Below are 8,975 nucleotides of genomic sequence, written 5' to 3'. Positions count from 1 at the left end.
GGAAGAGGCTACTTGGGAGACCGAGTCCGACATGGGTAGCCGATATCTCCAGTTTTTCACTGATTCAGGTATTTCCCTACTTTCTTTCTTTTTTCGCTCGAGGACGAGCGACGGTTCAATTGGTATCTGATATAACGACCCCTTTAGTCGTTATAGTCTTTTAGTCATTTTCACCCTTTCTCGAGCATTGATTACTCACTTTTGACCTGAGCGGGCCGCTAATACACTTTCCGAGGTGTCTAGACCGGATTCGGGCAACCTTTGTGAAAATATAGGCTTAAAGTGAAAAATGGTTGACCTAAAGTTGATTTTTGGGAAAACAAACCTTTTTCAAAATTATGTTGATTCCGAGAGGCCCGGATGGTCGTTTAGAACTTTTTTGTGTATTTGATTCGGTTCCCAATGCATTTGGATGCATTTTGGGACTTAGGTTGATAATTTGGGATTAAGGCATCAGAGGTTAACTTGGTCAACGAGACCTCCATTGGGAATTTTGAGGCCACAGGCGCGTTTGTAGCGCATTTTTATATGGGTCTATGTGTTTGATATGTGAGCCGATGGCTTCGGGAATTGATCGAAAAATCGGATCGAAAGGTGAAACTTGGGTTAGGTTTCTGGTGTCTTGTGCCCGCTTTGGCGGCACCAGCACTGCAGCAGTGGCACCGCCGGAGCGGTAGCCCTGCCGCCAAAGCGGTGAAGAGGATTTTGGCCTCGACCGCTAAAGCGGCACCGCTGGGGCGGTCCCAATGCCGCTGAAGCAGGTGACGGGCAGTTTTGTAAAGTTAATGAAGGGTTAAAAACCCTTAGACCCTCATTATGTCCCATTTTGATATTTGAGCTTGAAGAAACTGCTCTCAAGGATATTTGAAGGAGAATCACGGAGGTATATCTTACTCATTTCTTCATTCTTCCTTTAATCCATTCTCATCTTAGATTCCCCTTTTCCCTTAATAAATCCATGGTGGTGGGAGTTCAAAGAGGGTTTTGGAAGAACATTTTCCATAGGATTGTAAATGATAAATTGGTGATGTTTATACTAGATAGTGACTAATCTAAGCTCATTAAGCATATATCTTCCACTTTTAGCATTGAATTTCGGAATTGGAGACTTGGGGTTTATACCCAATTTTGGGATTTTGGTTGAAATCAGAAATTAGGCTAATCCTTGAGTTAAATCAACAATTAATGGTTGGTTATGATTACCTAGTACTTAATTTGGTATTTTGCTTCCGAATTCCCTGTTTTGCCCCTGTGGGCCCGTTTCCCCAATTTCTAGAGTTAGAATTGACCTAATTGAAATAATAGCAATATTAGTATCATTCTATATGATTTTTAATATAGAATTCGATTATGATTAGACTACTTTGGTTCCAAGGTTCAGTGGAAGGGCAAGGCAAATTAGTGAGTGGTTGGTGTTGCGGTTTGGCCATCCAAGTAGGTTGTGGCTTACCTTTGGTGAGACTTCATATAGCGAAGCACATATTTAGATTATAATGTCGGAGACAGCATGTGAACCTTCGGGTATGAATTCGGGTTGGTTATTGCCTAAGGTTGGGCCATGTTGTGCGTTGGGACTAGCCACCCCGTTATGTGTGTGCTTTGATTGTTCCATTGTGATGGTTTGATGCCATTAGTACTTGGTAGATATTGGAATATGTGTTATTGTCTTGATTGAGATAAAATTGACGTACCCGTTATTGGAATTTGTACTTGGATATTGTGTTTGCGTACCCACTGCTGGTACTTGTGATATCTATATATTGTTGGCATACAATTGTTAGTATTATGATAAGATACATTGTTGGCATACCCACGATTGGTATTGTGACGTTGATATATTGTTGGCATACCCACTGTTGGTATTTGTGATATGGATACATTATTGGCGTACCCCATCGATGGTACTTGTGATATTGAACTTGATTGTTGATGTTGATATATGCATTGTATACATTCTCACTCATTCATGATGCATGGCCGATACCCGGTGATGAGCCGGTATTGTTGATGGAGTGAAACTGGTATTTTAATAAACTCTTTTACTTGAATGATTGTGAGAAGGTCGATGTCCGAGGTTCATTTCTGGAATCGTTGATTATGTGAAACTGATATTTCACAACTCTTTTACTTGAGTAATTGTGAGATGGCTGATGTTTGAGGTTTAATTTTGGAATCGTTGATTGTGTGAAACTTATGTTTGATAACTCTTTTACTTGAGTGATTGTGAGATGGCCGTTGTCCGATGATCTATTCCGGCATCATTGTTGCATGGCCGATTCCGATGATATTCAAGAATCATTGTTAGTGCATGGACTCCATGGGTCCCCCAGGGTGGTACCGGTGAGAATCTCCAGGGTCCCGTCTGTCTGTTGGGCAAATATCTGAGACGGGTGGCACTTAGACTTAGCGAGTCACGCGGGGATGTGCTACCGAGACATTGATATTTTCATCCGGAGTACATGTGTACACCTCATTTGCATGGCATTGCATTGCATTCATACCATTATTGCATTGCATTGCATTATGACTTGATTGAGATGCTTGGTGATTGGATTGCGATGATTGGATTGGATCGGATATATTCAGACTTGACATATTTGGGTTCAGATGCTTTACATAAGCTATGGTGGATACTCGGTTGTGATTATATTGTCTTATGCTTAGTTGGTTTATTTGCTTATCTGCTTTATTTTCTGAATTGTGTTAACTATGCTTAGCCATCCGATGATGCCTACTAGTATTGTTGTTTGTACTGACCTGCACTTGCTGTATTCTTTTATGAATGCAGAGTATCATGTCGGATCCACTTTTGTGACCCGTGGCTGATTGACGCTTCACCTTTCTCTCGAGTTTGCAGGGTAAGGGTGGCGTCTGTTGACCTGGAAGACTTTCCTATCATATGTCCTATTTTTATTTTAGAGACATAGACATTTATGTATTAGTATTCCAGATTGTACTATTCTCCTTAGATGCTCTTGTATTATTCAAACTAACCCTTCCGCACTTTCTACTACTTATCTATAGATATATCGTGGAACTCACGTATTTGTTCTATTCCGCTGATTTAAATTCATTCTTTCATGTATTATTTCATTGTTGGGTTAAGGGTTCACTTATCGAGATGGGAAGGTAAGTGCCCGCACGACCTAAGCAAAATGGGTCGTGACATGACCAGGACCAAAAGGGCACCCTTTTTGCAAAGATTAAGGACCATTTGTGTTCAGCATTATACAATAGGGTCCTAAATGAACCTACTATTTAAAGTTAAGGGACTACTTAAGCGGTAATCTCAAGATAAATTCTACTGATATCATTTCAGCCACTCAAATATTTGGTTACATACTGTATCTTATGTGCTTTACTAATTTTGCTTGCTGATACTCATATTTGTTTTTATCTCATAGTATTCTCTTGCAAATATTTTGCAGCTTTTTGCTGCTATAGAAAGGTTAGTTTCCCTTAATTAATTACTCTGTCATTTCATTAAACTTAGAGTAAAACACCACTTGTTCACATATATAGGAAATTTGAAAGATTTTAAGAAGGAAATTTTGAGTTATGCAAAAGTTTCATCAAATTGGAAACTTGATCTATAACTGTACAATTTGAACCTTTGATTCCATCATACTTTAAAGCACATGTGTGCTTCCATATTTCCCATAGCAAAACTGATGGTAAAGATCGCAAAATCAATTTTATCACACGATTGTTAATAACCAGTAAATATAGTTACTTGATACTGCCAAAGATTGTTATTTTAAAAAAAACATTGTTGAACAAAGAGAAATTCATATCAAAAGTATAACAGAATCACAACATCTAATTTGCTTTAGAACAGTACAGAAGTATTGACAATTTTCAGGGTGAAGGAAAACTATGTATAATAAAGTGGCATAAGATAGATAGTGAAAAAGAGACTTTCACAAATATATTTTTTATTCATGTCTATTAGTAACCGGTAGGTATGAGTCCTAGGCGCTATTAAATATTATTATTCCTAATATTTAACTAGATTCAAAGAGTTAGAGATTAAAAGATTCTACTGCCTAAGTGTAAAATCATGTGTAGTAACATAACTGACCTCAACATGAAATAGACTCAATGACTATATAAGGGTACGAATTCAAGTTTCAAAGCGAAGACTAATAAATTACCTGATCTTATTTAGTTTATGCCTGCCTTATTTTTTCGCAAATCTGCTTGTCACGTTATCTATGATACCATTGATCTCTTGAAACTTGCAGCTCTCAGGTCATAATTGAAATAGACAAACGGGAATGCAGTAGACATGGTTTATGCAAGTGTGGCTTCTCTTATGAGAATAACATAATCGCTCTTGACATACAATTCACCAATGCAATCTCTAATTTGTTATCACAGAGAAGAATTTATCGGTATTCATGAAAAAGTTAGTTCCCTGGAAATATTTCTCAAGGACTTTGAGAGAAGCAACGTTTCTAGGGAAATGACAGATATAGAAGTAAAGGTAAAAAAAAGTTGCAAATATTGCTGAATACACAATTCAATTGAGTTTAACAGAAACTGTAAAGGGGAAATATAAAAGCCAGAAAAGAAAGGCATGTCGAAGGTTTCGTCAAAGCCTACAACAAGTAGCAAAGGTCATTGATCGTGTCTGGAAAAAGTCAACAAAGATTCAAGATAAAGGCAAACAAGCATCAAAGGAATCATTGGTTCAAGATTTTTCAAGTTCAGCAAAAGATAATCTGAATGTTAAGAACAATATGGTTTGACGTGGTGATGAAAGGAAAAGGTTGCTAGATGAACTGACTAAAGGCTTTTCTGGTGAACTGAAGGTCAACCCGATCATCGGAATGGGGAGCATTGGTAAAACAACTTTAGCAAAAGAAGTTTACAATGATGCATACATTCGTTCTTATTTTGATATTTGTGCCTGGGTGTAACGACCTGTTAGGTCGTTATGTGCCTTTTTACCATTTTGCCCCTATTGACCAATTCCCGAGATTATAAAACATTTCTAGTGAAAACTGAAGGATTTAGAATCCTTAAGTGAAAGCTTTTGACCTATAGTTAACTTTTGGGTAAACGGACTTTTTTTGAAGTTTCGTCGATTCTGTGAGATCTGCAGGGCTGATTATGACTTGTTGGGATGGGTGGTTCGATTCCGGAGGCATGTGGTTGCGTTTGGGTACTTGGTTGGAAACTTGATTTTATCCGTTTGGGGGTTAACTTGGTAAATTAGACTTCCGTTGGAAAATCCGAGGCCACAGGTGAGTTCGTAGCGTGTTTTTATTTGTGTGCGCATATCTAGTTTGTGTACCGGGGGCCTCAGATTGATGTCGAGATTTCGGGGAAGACTTGCGAAAAAACAAATTTTGCTAGTTCTGGTGTGACCGCCACAGTAGACTTAGTGCCGCTGTAGCAGGACCGCCAGAGCGGTGGCAAGGACTTTCTTTGATTCTGCCATGGCAGATGGTTTGACCCCTATAGCGGAACCGCTATGGCGCAGTCCTGGCCGCCACGGCGAGGGATGGCCTTTAATGATCTTTGCTATAGCGGAAGACCTGACTGCTACGGCGAGACTCGTTAGGGGTATTTTGGGTATTTTAACTAACCTTTTCTCGAATTGAATTCTCGTTTAATTAGTTGGTTTTTGTGGTCATTCACTTACTTGTGATGTTATTTACTAGACTACCATCATTCTGAGGTGCTTCAGAAATAGAAGGCTCGTGTGGAGTCGTGGCTCTTGTTCTGTATTCGAGGTAATTTACGGCTTACATTAGTTAGACTTTGATTAGCGAAACATATATGTTGTGTATAATTGATGGGAGAAAGCATGATTAGGTCTTCGGACATGATGTCTGATTGGATATTACCTAGGTTGGTATGACTTCTGACTATGTGGGCTTGTCGCCGTTGTTTACGCATTGTGATAGTGTATTTGTATATGTACTGTGGTGATTTGGGATGGTATTCTATTAGGTTGGTTGATTGTGGCTTGCTACCCTGTTATTATGATTAGGATTTTTGCCTTAATTGTTGTATTGTGATACATGTTGCACTCATTTCTCTCTTATTGTGTCATTTATCATCGGAGAAAGGAAGCATAATGAGATTAGGCCTGAATCGTGCTGTATAATTATGATGATATCATACATGGTATACATTCTCATTTCATATGTATATTGATATCGAATTATGACTAGGTACTGATGATGATACACGAGTAAACGGAGCACTTTGGTGACACAAGACTTAGTTGTGAGGTGTACTTTTTATATTTGGAAGTAAAGGGTGTCATAGACTTTTATGTTGATTGAGATGGTCTGCATGATTCATTCCATGGTTGAGTTGCTTTATCTAAGTCCTGATATGGCTTATGGCATTGTGACTCGTACTTTCATTGGCATTTGATTTCATTGATTTATCATGCTTACTTTTGAGTTGGTGTTTCATATTGGGGTTCTAGACTTGAATCATAATTTGAATACTTATCTTGCATACAATATATGTATATAAGGTACATCTTACAAGGGCTAAGGATGTGGCCTATCTTGTGATATATATATATATATATATATATATATATATATATATATATATATATATATATATATATATAAGGCATATTTGACAGGGGGTGAAGATGTGGCCTATTTGTGAACTTGTGATCCGAGGTCTGTTTCGGAGTGAGTGGACTCGTGATCCGAGGTATATTTCATAGCGAGAGGTACATGGACTTCGCGGGTCCCTCATAGGTCATGACTATTGAGCAAACAATGCCTTTAGCATATGTGTATAGGTTTGAGGTATTTGGCCAGTGCATTGTATTGAACAATATTGCATTTTATTTTGCATCATCATATTGCTCTTCACGTCTGATTTAGTACGGTCTGTTGTTATCATTGTGGTGGCATAGATTGGATTATAGACTGGGTCAGATTGCGGAGTAGTGACTCTGCCTAGGATCAGAACTAGGTTTTGTGATTATTGTTTAAGATTATTGAGACTCGACAGACTTGTTGTTTAGAAGTTTCATCTTAGGTTGTGATTCGGTTATGGGATATTCTGTGACCTTGGTTTGGGTATTATGTGCCTATTTGCTTATCTTGTTGATTTTATGCTTATATGCATAAACTAATCTTAGTCGGCCTATGATGCTTACTCAGTACCTGTTGTTTGTACTGATACTACTTTTGCTGTACTCTTCTTTTGAGTGCACAGTTCATTACAGGTTCTATTTCTGATCCTCGAGAGAGTTTCCCGAGACAGTATTGTTGGAGACTTAGGGTGAGCTACTGCCAGTTCTGCAGCCTTAGTTTCTATATACTTGTCATCTATTACTAGACAGTATTCCTTTTGATGTTATGAGCCTTGTATGGCAACATACAGATAGTTCTTATTATATATTTAGACCTATGTGTTTATTAGTAGCTATTGTGCTTACTTAGACCAGATGCCTTGTTTAGAAGATGTATTCCGCACTTATTCTCTTTTAATTGATATTGAGAATTATTATTACTACATTGTTCTTCCGCATTGATAGATTGCATGCTGGGTAAGGGAAGGGTTCGCCTACCAAGGTGGGAAATGGTAGGTGCCCCCACGACTAAGCGATTTTGGTTCGTCACAATAGGCTACTGTATATCAATAGCACAGTGTAAGGGAGATCTTTTTAAGCCTTTTGTATTCTACAAAGGGTGACACAATTTACATGGAAGGTGAAGGGGAGCTAGCAGACATGCTCCAAAAGAATTTAAAGGGTAAGAGATATTTAATTGTCATGGATGACATCTGGAGTAGTAAAGCATGGGATGACGTGAGGCAATGCTTTCCAAGTGAAAAAGGGGGAGTCAAACATTGTTGACTACTCGTAACACTGAAGTATCTTGTTATGCCGACACAAAGAATCTTTCTCTGCAGATGGGTCCCATGAGTCCAGTTGACAGTTGAAACCTTTTTAAAAGTGTGGCTTTTGCGAATGAAGAGTTACCATCTGAGTTCGAGACTACTGGGAAGCATATTGTAGGCAAATGTCATGGGTTACCACTAACTTTTGTCGTGGTTGTTGGACTTTTGTCTAAATCTGAAAGGACAACAGAATATTGGAAAAATGTTGTTGAAGATGTCATGTCATTTGTCACAAATGACCCTGATAAACAATGTTTACATGTGCTTGGGTTTAGTTACAATCATTTGACCGGTGATCTAAAATTGTGCCTTCTCTATTTCGAATTTTTCCAGAAGATAGTGAGATTTAGTGAGATATCAGTGAAGAGATTAGTGAGATTATAGATATCTGAGGGGTTTCTGAAGTCGGAAAAACACTTGGAAGGAGAGGTTGAGAAGTGTTTACAAGATCTTATCGGCAGATGTCTAGTTCTTGTCAGCAAGAAAAGTTTGGATGAAACAAAAATTAAATCATGTAAGGTTCATGATCTAATGTACGAGCTCTGCTTGAGAGAAACTCAAAGCCAAAACATATTTTTCATGAATGACATTGTATATGATCCGGATAAAGATGATGAGCCAAATCATGTTCGTCATCATCTTAGTATGCACAAAATGTGTCCCTTTAAGCGATGGAATACTGTTGCTGATGATATTTACTATAGTTCTTATAGGGCCCTTCTTACCCCTGGCCATGATCATTTGATAAGGGGGAAGATATATGATGACCACAACAATCTCTTGGAATGAACTCGCTCTATTTTCTCTCCTTGTAGTTATTTTTTAACTTTTAGTCTCGGACCAGAGCTTATTCATTTACTAAGAATCTTGGACTTGGAAACCATAATGTGTTTAAGTTTCCCTCCACATACACCATCCCTCATTTGGTTGAGGCACCTACTATTGTTTAGGGATTTTGACATACCTCCAGAAATTTGCATGTTATGGAATCTGCAAACAATCATTGTCAGAAGGGGTACGACATGTCTCTTTCTTTTAGAACAAATTTGGGAACTATTGAAATTAAGGCAACTCAATATGCAATG

The 8,975-nt window shown here is 38.2% G+C and overlaps 1 pseudogene; it reads left to right on the top strand.

Moving 5' to 3' along the window:
* Positions 1 to 4,490: 4,490 nt before the first annotated feature.
* LOC132628714 (putative late blight resistance protein homolog R1A-3) lies at positions 4,491 to 8,679 on the top strand (annotated as a pseudogene).
* Positions 8,680 to 8,975: the final 296 nt, after the last annotated feature.

The sequence above is a fragment of the Lycium barbarum genome, chromosome 2 (genome assembly GCF_019175385.1).
Source record: "Lycium barbarum isolate Lr01 chromosome 2, ASM1917538v2, whole genome shotgun sequence".
Taxonomy (NCBI): Eukaryota; Viridiplantae; Streptophyta; class Magnoliopsida; order Solanales; family Solanaceae; genus Lycium; species Lycium barbarum.
Note: the sequence above shows the minus strand (reverse complement) of the source record. Positions and strands in the feature narration are given on the sequence as shown.